This window comes from Oratosquilla oratoria, chromosome 44, assembly GCF_046742065.1.
Source record: "Oratosquilla oratoria isolate Oo_2021 chromosome 44, ASM4674206v1, whole genome shotgun sequence".
Classification (NCBI taxonomy): domain Eukaryota; kingdom Metazoa; phylum Arthropoda; class Malacostraca; order Stomatopoda; family Squillidae; genus Oratosquilla; species Oratosquilla oratoria.
The window spans coordinates 16,445,912-16,458,228 of record NC_134820.1 but is presented as its reverse complement, the minus strand read 5'-3'; positions in this window follow the sequence as shown (position 1 = coordinate 16,458,228).

Below are 12,317 nucleotides of genomic sequence, written 5' to 3'. Positions count from 1 at the left end.
GTTCTGTCTCTGAGTGAAAACGATTTTCTTCTTCGGAATCTTAAATTTCATGATTGCAATCTTTCTTTTTCATTACTGAATAGAATTGCTTAGTGTAATTGACAAGTATGAGGACTGATTTAATCGAATTATTCTTTACAAAGGATTACAAAGGAGGAGCATGCCGACAGGAGACCTTTTGGTCCATAACTAGGTCGGAAGCGAAAAAAAAAGATATGATAATGATAAATAAAGAAAAAAATAAAAATTATAATAATATAAATAATAATGAAATAATTAAACGAATACATCGGTAAAGTTGAATAATAAACAAACAGGTAAATAGTAAATAATAATAAATAGACAGACAATTAATAATAAATGAAAATCAAGCAAATGATAATAAACAAACAGACAAATAATAACGGTTAGTTGGAAACTGAATGAAATTGTGTGACAAAAGTTCAAAACAAGTAGAGAAAATCTTCCTCTCGACAGACTTGATGTGCATATTGTAATATATATATATATATATATATATATATATATATATATATATATATACATACATACACATATATACATATATATATATACATATATATATATATATACATATATATACATATATATATATATATATATATATATATATATATATATATATATAGTAATAATGGTAATAATAATGATAGTAATAATAATTTAAGAGTTATAGAATAAGTTAATCTTCAGAGAACGTTGTCTTTTATAATCCGGTGACTGAGAAATAAACAAAAGATTTTTTAAGATATACAGATCTTTACTTAACCTGTCTATTTCCATGAATAAGTTGTAGCAATTATAGTATCCTCGTTCAAAAGGATATTTCTGTTTCATATTTTTGCCAAAGTTTTATATGAATATTCTTGTATATCATAATTGCTCTTTGATCCTTGCAGCACTGTTATTATACTAATGGTATACTTCTGTAAAATATATTTTGTATAACTTCAAATCAAATTGATAGATAAGTTATATATGAAATAAATCATGTAATAGATTGTGATAAATTATGTAATCACGTAAATAGATAAATTATATATAGATAAATACATACATACATATATCAAAGGCTTTTACCCCCTTACACGGGGGGTAGCCAAAAAGAAAAAGGCATAGAAATCAGTCCCACCTATTTCATTTCCCATATATTCCACTCACCTCCACCCTCCTCCCTCCCTCTTATCTTAGCACCTCCTGGATGACGGGTCATCCCTGCATCCTGTCCACTGCCCTGGGTCAGAAGCAGTGTTGCAAAACACAGCACATCCACAGCAAGGCCGCTTCATAAATTCGGCGACCCCCCATCTCCGTCACCTCATGCAGAAAAGGAGAAGACGGGGAGAAATCCCTTCGGGCTGCGTCAAATTATTTCTCATACATACTTCCTCAACCCCCCCCCATCCCCCACCCACTCCCACTCATGCATCACAGCCTCATCTATACACAACCCTTCTCCATTCACCCCTACTTTCTGTCCTCTCCCGTCCTTCCTGTACAGACATTCCTCTCTTTCGTAAAGCCCCTTTCACCCCATCCATCCATCTCATCCTAGGACGCCCCCTCATATTCACTCCTTCCACCTCCGCCTTCCACACTTCTTTTACTAATCTTTCTTCACTCATTCTTTCCATGTGTCCAAACCAAATAATAAATAAAAAAAAACCTACTGTAAACTATCTTTTGTATAACTTCAAATCAAAATAATAGACAAGTTATACATGAAATAGATAATATAATAGATCATGATAAATTATGTAATTACGTAGATGAATAAATTATATATAGATAATTAATAGATAAATAAAAATAATCTTCATGTTCATACATTACTCGAATTTTCTTTCTTCCTTGTTTATGTCCTGTCGACGTATATTTTACACTGTAGGGCAGTGGTTCTCAACCTAGGGACCGTGACCCCTTGGGATGCCATAGACTTTCAAAATTGGGGCCACGATTCGGAAACTAGTGGTTGTTAGTGGATGTAGAGCGATAAACTTTAGTGATGAAGTGGTCTCATGGAGGCTGAGGAACAGCAATTCATAAGTGTGGAATACATGAAAAAAACGTGTTGGTAACCACTGCTGTAGGGCTTTCTGTGGACCACTGAGGATCCAAAGGAAGTCCTAAACGGGTCCAAAATGTTGAAATCTAGTAACAGTTAACGGATGCATAGAGCTTTTATTCAATGTTGAAGTGGTCTACAGAAATTTATGGAACAGCAATGCATAAATATGGGAGACACGAAGAAATAGGTTGAGAATCACTGCTGTACATGTAGTGGGTCTCGATCCGAGGACCACAAACCCCCTTCAGGGTCCACAGAAGTTCTGACCCATTGAACTCCTAAATAAAATAATATTTAGGAAACCTTTTCCCTTGTGTTGGTCTCGTATTCATTGAGTTGGGGGTTCGAATCCCGCACCTTCTCCGATTCCCAGCAGTTACCTGCCCCAATAGGCCCTCAGGCGCATAATAGGGTAAAGGTGACAGCGTCGGCCGCCGCTATTCAGCGCCTCCTGGCGTAGGCTTCTCGTTCTACTTTTTCCTTATGAGTCCAGTGACGTGAACCTAATTCGCAGTTCTTGCAAGCTTTGTTGGTTAGTGAAACTTCGTTCACGTTACAAGTATCCATCTTCATCATATCTTGTCACACCAGAACCATGTCCATATATGGTCAGTTTCCTTTGCTTCCTTAAGATCTTGGTCGGAACAATGGGAACCCAGTGGACATTCCAGAAGGAAGTGGTCTGTGTATTTCTTCGCCACAGACACATTCGGGCCTGTTGTTGTTGATGCATCCCCACTTGTGTTGAATTTCTCTTGTTTCACCCACCTTGGCTCTTCCTTTGTTTAAGGTAACCCAGTCCTTCCTGGATAGATTTGCTCCTGGGGGCATGGAAGTCTCGTTTGGGCACGGTATAGCCTCGTTATGGCCCAAACTATCATACTCCTTCCAGAATTCCAGCCTATGGGCAGCGGATTGGTTAGATCCAGTTCCTCCAACGTCATGAACCTTTGGTGGGACTTCAGTCTCTGTCCAGTGAATGCCTGGAATTGTCTTGTTGTTTGTGTCTTTCTATCTTCGTGGTTACTGCGCGCTGGGTGTAGGGCGGTGGGATCTCTGCCAGTCTGTAGATAGTATGTAAGGGTGTTGGTTTAAGGTACTTGTGATTATTCGGCAGGACCTGTTCAGTTCTGAATCTGTTTCGTGTACGTGGCATGACCTGGCCCATACTGGTGCATAGTATCCTTTGGTGGAGTGGTTGTTTGTCCCAGGGTGTTTAGGTCTGTTTCCCAGTGATATGTTTGGTGTGGAGATTGTTTCTACTTGAAATTCTGCCTCTTAACTTAGTGATATGCTCTTTATAAAAGAGAGTCCTGTCGAGAATGACACTTATATAAATAGGGTGTGGATGGTGTGCCAAATCGGTGTTGGCCCATCCGATTCGTAGCTCCTTTTTGGCTTGGTTGATTTTTGAGGTCGAATGCACACACCTTTATTTTATTTGCGTTCGCATTAAGATGTCATTTCTTGTAGTATGTGGAAAGTGTGGCTAGAGCCTCTGATAATCGGTCTTCAATGGTATTGAAGGAATTAAAATAAGTGGCAATGCTTTGGTCATCTGCATAGATGCACCTATGGATATTCTGGTACTGTGGCTGGATATTGTCGAGCTGACCAGGCACTGAAAGTTCAAATTCGTGTCCTTTGTCACTTGAATCGCGTACGAGTATGTGTGGTTAGAGCCTCTTACAGTTGGTCTTCGATGGTAATGAAGGAGTTGAAATAAGTGGCAATGCTTTGGTCATCTGGATAGATGTACCTATGGATATTTTGGTACTGTGGCTGGATATTGTTGAGCTGACCAGTCTCTGAAAGTTCAAATTCATGTCCTTTGTCACTTGAATCGCGTATGTGTGACAGGGGTCTAATTAGTATAGACAGATCCTTCCAGCCGCTTAAAAGTCGAACACCGCCTGTGAGGTAGCGGAGTTCCACGCAACAGCAGCAGCGTCAGGAGATGATGTACTGTCGAGCAAAGCAGAATCCTTTCCTTTGTACTCCAACTTCAGATGAAAAAATAGGAGTTTGTCATTTCAGAAAATCACATATTCCATCAGACGAGAAAAAAGTTCAAGGTTAGTAAGTTAAACAAAGTAGCAGAGAGACAAAAAATAGATTCACAAAAGCAGAAGGTACAGTTAGAAATGGAGATCAAAGCACTGACATTAGAATATAAATTGAAGAGAGTTGGGGCGTACGAGCACGAGCACTGGAAAACAGAAACACGGAAGAGAAAGAGAAAAACAAAAGAGAAACTGGAAACAGATGGATGGAAATAAGACTCAGGAAATGTGACGGAATTCAAACGATTTCGATTTTAGAGATCATGAAAAAGGACGCCGGGGGGAGGGGGCGGGAAGATTTGACAAATCCTTCACATCTGAAAATATCTCTGGGCTCTTATTTCCTTCTTACTCTCTCTTCTTGAGACATTGATGACTTAATTAAATATTCATTAAGAGCAATGAGCAATTCGAAGTCGACATGAGTTCGTTAGTAATTAGTTTATGCTTCTTGATCGAATAAGAATACTAATCATGAGGGTGCCAAGTCCCAGGCACCTGAAGCATATGTGTTCCTATTGGCAATTCATTCAAAGAATTTCAGTCGATTCTGCGTTTTCGGTTGGCACCCCTGCTCACCCTTCCCCCGCTGAGCTGGCTGAAACCTCAAGCTTCCTTAAAATATATCTATATTTCTTCACTTAGCTCAGTAACTATACGAGTTACACGAATTTCATGTACATCTAGGGATGAAGCAGTCCTTGTTTACGTATTTCAAAGCTTTCCATCTCGAAAGTGCAAAGAAAAGTAATTACAGCAAGTATAAGATAAGGAATATAATTTTAATACTTATACAGCATTTTACTTATTATCACTGTCTAGTCATTACGAGGCTGGTTGTAAAATTTAACATATCATCTGTAATATAAAATAGTCATGAATATGACTGCTTTCACATATCGCATAAAGTGACACATAAAAGAGAAAATTAAAGGTTTATATGATTATCTTTTGATACTGGATGGATGGCGGCAAGTACAGCGTCTTGCTCCCTCCTTTCACCCCAATCAATCTCATAAGTCAAAATTGAACATGACTTGAGTACATACCGCTCATGGTTTTTCGCATCTCAATTAGTTTACAGCTTTCATTGTCTCATATTCATTATATTCTTCTCTTTGAATACGGATATACCAATGTATATGGTCGGAAGAGTAACACTCGGATCAGGAATTGAAATATTTGATATGAAAAATTTTGCTACAATGCAACTCACGAGACACCATAAAAGAAATTCATGAGGGGCATCTCTGTCACCACAGTGCGTAATGGAAGATCCATCTCCTCCCTTCCCCCCATTTTTGCAATACAGAGCGATTGAAATGCTACGGTTGGTAAAATCATAATCCATTTAGCCGTCAATCATTATGACGTTTACAGGATACGCCACGTGGAGGCAGATCATACTTTTTATATCTAAATATTTCAATTTCCGATCTAAGTGCCACTCATATAAACCTTTCATTTTCTCTTTTATGTGTCACTTTATGAGATATGTGAAAGCACAGTCATATTCATGACTATTTTATATCACAGAAGACATGTTAAATTTTACAACCAGCCTCATAATGACTGGACACAGCGATAATAAGTAAAATGCTGTATAAACATTAAAATTATATTCCTTATCTTATACTCCCCATAATTACTTTCTTTCTTTGCACTATCGAGATGGAAAGCTTTGAAATAGGTGAACAAGGACTGCTTCATCCCTAGATGTACATGAAATTCGTGTAACTCGTATAGTCACTGAGCTAAGTGAAGAAATATAAATATATTTTAAGGAAGCTTGAGGTTTCAGCCAGCTCAGCGGGGGAAGGGTGAGCAGGGCTGCCAACCGAAAACGCAGGATCGACTGAGATTCTTTGAGTGAATTGCCTAAAAGAACACATCTTCCTCAGGTAAAGCTTGAGGTTTCAGGCAGCTCAGCGGGTGAAGGGTGAGCAGGGCTGCCAACCGAAAACTCAGAATCGACTGAGATTCTTTGAGTGAATTGCCTATAGTTGTGACATACACAAAGATTCTAATTAACATCTAGATCATGGGTCACCAAACTTTTTTCACGGCGGGTCAGATAACTCAGAGAATGACAACCGCGGGCCGCATAACCATTTTATCTATTTAGACATTGAATATTTTACCAACAAAGCTTTAGAATTTATTTTTATCATTATTGTTATTATCATTATTATTATTGTTATCATTATTATTATTACTATTATTATTATTATTATTATTATCATTATTATCATTACTATTATCTATTATTATTATTATTATTATTATTATCATTATCATTATTATTATTATCATTATTATTATTTATTACTATTATTATAATTATTATTATTATTATTATTGTTATCATTATTATTATTACTATTATTATTATTATTATTATTATCATTATTATCATTACTATTATCTATTATTATTATTATTATTATTATTATCATTATCATTATTATTATTATCATTATTATTATTATTACCTTTATCATTATCATTATTATCATTATTTTACATGTAAAGTGCGACGGCGGGCCAAATGAATTGACCTTGCGGGCCGGGTTTGGCCCGCGGGCCATTTTGATGACCCCTGACATAGAATCTGGCTCAAAGCAAAAGGATTGCCTAAAAGATGGCGCGATCTAAGCAAAGCTAATAATCTAAAAAAAGAAAACAAGAATATGTTACTGGAAACTATAAAATGTGAGTATTTCCAGACATACATGGAAGATGAAGGTGAAAGGCTTATGCTAGGAGGCGCGTAGTTACGGCCGAAGCCGTCACGTTTGCCCTATATGCACTTGCATTGGTGTGGAAGGTAAGAGAGAATTCTGAGAATCGGGGAGGAGTGCGGGATTCGAACCCACAACTAAGCGAATGGTATACCAGCACACTTTCGATTTCCCAACCAGAGGTCATAAGCCTAGACATATATAGGTACCCCCGAATCCACGCGCGGCGCCACTGTCGACCATGTATTGTTTTCATGGCCATATGTTGCGGCCCACTAGCTTTTATTTAGTTCAATTTGAATGCTTCCCGCGCTTAGCGCATGCGCAAGATATTCAAATTACCTTGTTGTTTTGCAAGTGTAAGGCTAATTCTTAAAATAAAAACAAATTTTCAGCGATTTAAACAAAAATTTGGTTATCAAACTTGGCAACATAGTTTTCCGAGTAAAAATATTAAAGTAAGGAATTGGTAAACATAATTTTAAGTTATATAAACAAGTTTATTAACCTATTTTCTCCCGGACATGAGAAGCTTAATATCGTTGAGCACTTCATTTTTGAGCTTAGCGCCCCATGAATCTGATGCTTCCACTTCGCGTTTGATTTTGTTTACTTATTACCATTGACGACCAAAATCACACAATGACGGTTTTTGCTCAAATGCATCATTTATATATAAAAAATAGCATATGGTTGCATTATTTGACCTATTTTCTTTAAAATGTGTGAATTTCATGTAGAATGATCGAAGAGAAGTTACGTTTTTATCCTCTGCAAAATTATCAACCGGCAACCAACGCCGTCATTGTTTGGGTTTCGTCGGCGTTGGTTGCCGGGTGATAATTTTGCAGAGGATAAAAACGTAACTTCTTTGATAATTTTACGTGGAAATCATCCATTTTAAAGAAAATTGGTCAAATAATGCAACCATATGCTATTTTATATATATAAATTATGTATTTGAGCAAAAACCATCATTGTGTAGTTTTGGTCGGCGTTGGTCGACTTTGATCGTCGTTTAATGAGACCCACCATTGACAGCTTCATGGTTGCCATGATAAGGCAAATATGGTATGATGGAGATGTCTCACATTGTTTTTGACATGCTCATGTGATTTGTTGATCCATAAAACCCAAGTATTCCAAATTTCAATAAAATTGGACCAGTGGTTTAGAGTTAATGTGTATTTCTTTACCGAAATCTTTACAAATTACCACCCCTAATTCTAACACTTTGTTATGATAAAGTAGAGCCAAAAATGCAGGCTAAAAAAATAATTCAAAAAATCGTATCTCTCTTATTTTTCAAGCTATTTAAAAAATTTAAAAAGCACTTTGTTTTTACTAATGTTGTCTTTCATGTACAACAATAATTCAAGGGTCAATTTTTTTTTCTTTTTTAATTTTGTGGGGGTACTTAACATATACCAAAGGCTTTTTCCCCCTAACAAGGGAGGTAGCCAAAAAACAAGGGTATGAAAACCACTCTCGCCTATTCCATCCCCAACATACTCCAATCACATCCACCCTCTTCTCTCCCTTCCATCTTGGCACCTCCTGGATGACGGGTCATCCCTGCATCTCACCCACTGCCCTGGGTCAGAAGCAGTGTCGCAAGACACAGCACATCCACAGCAAGGCCGCTTCATTAAATCGGCGACCCCCCTCCCTCTCCGTCCCCTCATGCAGAAAAGGAGAAGACGGGGAGAAGTCCCTTCGGGCTGTGTCAAATTACTTCTCACACATACTCCTTCACTCCCCATCCCCCACCCACTCCCCAGACATATTTACCAAAAATTATTTCCCCTTTATATGAGGGGTTACCAAATCAAGGAATGCGCCCATTTAAAACTCAATTTATTTCCATTTTATCTTAGCTCCTTGCGGATGAAGGGTCAGAAGCAATGCAATGAGACATAGCACCTCCAGAGCAGGGTCGGGAGCTGAAGCCGAGTCATACCCACCGATTCATTATATAAACTAGAAAATTTTCCTTATATGGTAAACAAAGGTCTAGATCCGAAATATATTTGCACTCTAGTTGAAAACTCTGTCTAGAAAGCTGGAACCCAAGAGAAAAGTAGTATGAAGCAAAATTCTAGGATTACTAATTATAGGTATCACATCAATGCTTAATATGCGCTCTATCGTACTTACAAGGCTTGGCTTAGGGAGAACATGTGCCTAGCATCAGGAATCCGGATTAAACTGAAATGGTCTTGATCAAGCACGCGCGCGCGCACACACACACACACACACACACACACATACACACACACACATACACACACACACACAAACACACACACACATACACACACACACACATGCCAATGCGCACTCACACACACAAACACTTGTACACACACAAACACTTACACACACACACACACACACACACACACACACACACACACACACACACACATAAACTCAATATTCCTCATAAATGCTAACTCAGGAGTTGGCTGTACTTTTAAATACTGAAAATGAAAATTTTATAAATAGATATATATGTTGGGTCAAATAAAATCTTAAATGATACGTTGTTATGAGAAGTGAAATGCAGGAGATTCTGATGTCATGTCGTCGTTGCTTAGAATACTACGCATCATATGATGTCGTGACGCTATGTCTCTTCTTCTGATTGGCTGGTCCTCAGTCGTTACGTCATATATCTTCTTCTGATCATTTCTTCTACTTGGCTGGCCCTCAGTCGTGACGTCATATCTCTTCTAATTGGCTGGGTGATGGTTTCAAGCAAGATAACAAACAACATTATCTGTTTTATAAGTGTATAGATATATATATATATACATATGTGTATATATGTATATATATAAATATATGTGTATATATGTATATATGCTCATATATATATATATATATATATATATATATATGTGTGTGTGTGTGTGTGTGTCTGTGTGTGTGTATGTATATACATGTATATATGTGTATATACATATATATGTTGAAGTATGTAAGACAAATGAGTGGAAGGGTGGTGAGTTAAACACAAAGAACAGTTGGAGTTTTATTCACTGACGTTTCGTCCTTACCAGGACATTCTCAAAGTACATACAGTTTCAGAAAATTAACAGCTTATATAATCCATCCTTGCCGTGTTCCCCTCCTTCTATACTCCCATCCGTCCTCTACCCGACTCCGACTATGTCACTTCTCCCTCCGTTCTCAATTGTCCTTTTTACCTCCTTGACAATCAGAGTACTTACCGCTCCTGCTAATTTTATAAACCCTTCCCTATGGTTGATGCAGGGGTGGGAAGTAATGTAGGCTGCCTCCACTATTTTTCTTTTCTTTTTCTCTAGACCTTTGTGGAGCACCTCTATCTTTTTCCAATCTGGAAGATGACCACATTGGTCTAAATGAACTACTAGCGAGTTGGAGGTTCTGTGAGCTCTGACGTCATTTTTGTGCTCATATGTCCGTAGCTCCACTGATCTTCCCGTCTCTCCATAATATCCTAACGGACAACCACCACATGGTATATTGTAAATCGCGCCCTTCTCTATATCCTTTTCTGATTTATTTCTATTCTTGACAACTTCTCCTAATCTTTTACCCGTGGAGAAAGCAACGCTCACACCCGCTTTTGTGAGAATATGTCCCAACTCCTCCGCGTACTTCGAGTTGGGGACGGACAAAAACTCCGCCCTGCCTTCTCCGGACCAGTCGTCCTTCTTCCTTCTCATTATTGCCGTTGCTTTCTTCCTCAATCTGTGCAGTAGTCCTTCCGGGTATCTGAGTTTAGTGAATACTTTGAAAATATATTTGATTTCATCCTCTAAAAATTCTTCGCTACAAATACGGTACGCCCTTAAGAAAAATCCTATAACCACTCCGTTTTTAATTTTGTTGCTATGCGCTGAGTAGAAATGAATCACATCGTCTTTATTGGTGCTTTTCCTGTAGACAGAGAAAGATATCTTATTATCTCTCCTCCAAATCACCGTATCCAAGAAAGCTAGTCTGTTATCCGTCTCGTGTTCGATAGTAAACTGGATGTTTGGTTCAACCTGATTCAATCTACTCAACTTGTCATCTAATTGTACCTTTTTCGGAGCGATGACAAGGACGTCGTCCACATACCTCAGCCAAAGCGTGTCTCTACCCATTATCCTTATGAAATAATCTGTCTCTAAAACTTCCATATACAATGAAGCTAGAACCGCACTGAGAGGACTACCCATTGCAAGTCCTCGGTGTTGTCTGTATTCTTTCCCGTTGAACATGAAAGGACCAAACTTCACACATAGAGACACTAATTTCAAGTAATCACTTTTGCCCACTGGTAAATCAGCCTCATCCAAACTGTCTACCACCTTCTTTGCCGCTGCCAACGCTCCTTCTACCTCGACATTCGTAAAGAGCGCAGTTACATCATAGCTAGCCATTACTTTTTCTGAAAGATCACCATTCTTTAACCTCGTGATCAGATCTCCGGAGTTTTTTAAATGGGCATTACTTATCGAGCCTAGCCTCTGTGATAGTGGTTTGGCTAAGCACTTGGCTAGTCTGTGCGGGGCGCTCCCGATACCAGAGGTGATGGGTCTCATCGGGACGTTTGGTTTATGGGTTTTCGGAAGTCCCCGCATTCTGGGTGGTTTAGGGGCTTCCTCTAACAGACCCAGTAGCTTTTTCCCCCGGCTGGTTCTTGTGAGTATCTTCCTCGCTTCTTTCTTAAATTTCTCCCCTTCTAAAGCTGCGTGCCCAATATGTTTCTCTTCATATGTATTGGTGTCGCTGAGCAAGTCTAACATTTTTGCGTCATAATCTACCCTGTTCATGACGACAACTCCTCCACCTTTATCCGCACTAGTGATTACTATATCGTCGTCTCTTCCTAGTTTCTCTAAGGCTAATCTGAACCGTCTGGGTATGGAACATTGATTGCTCGTGGCTAGAGCATGAAAGCATGTGACTAGACCTTGTTTGAAACCTTTTTCCACGTCACTGTCATTCCATTTGTAGTTTCTGTTTAAATAATCAGTATAACCTCTCTTATTCACACCGATATCAAACTTAAGACCAAGCGAGAGGGATTGTTTTTCTATAACTGATAATTGTCTGTCAGACCACTGTTCTTGTCTCGGAAATTGGAACACGAAAACCTTGTGCAGAGGGGCAGGTCAGAGAATAAATTAGCTCGCCTGTGTGATTCAAGTGAGTGGAACGAAGTAGGTAGAGACGACCTGATTGTGAATTTGTCTGACAGACAATTATCAGTTATAGAAAAACAATCCCTCTCGCTTGGTCTTAAGTTTGATATCGGTGTGAATAAGAGAGGTTATACTGATTATTTAAACAGAAACTACAAATGGAATGACAGTGACGTGGAAAAAGGTTTCAAACAAGGTCTAGTCACATGCTTTCATGCTCTAGCCACGAGCAATCAATGTT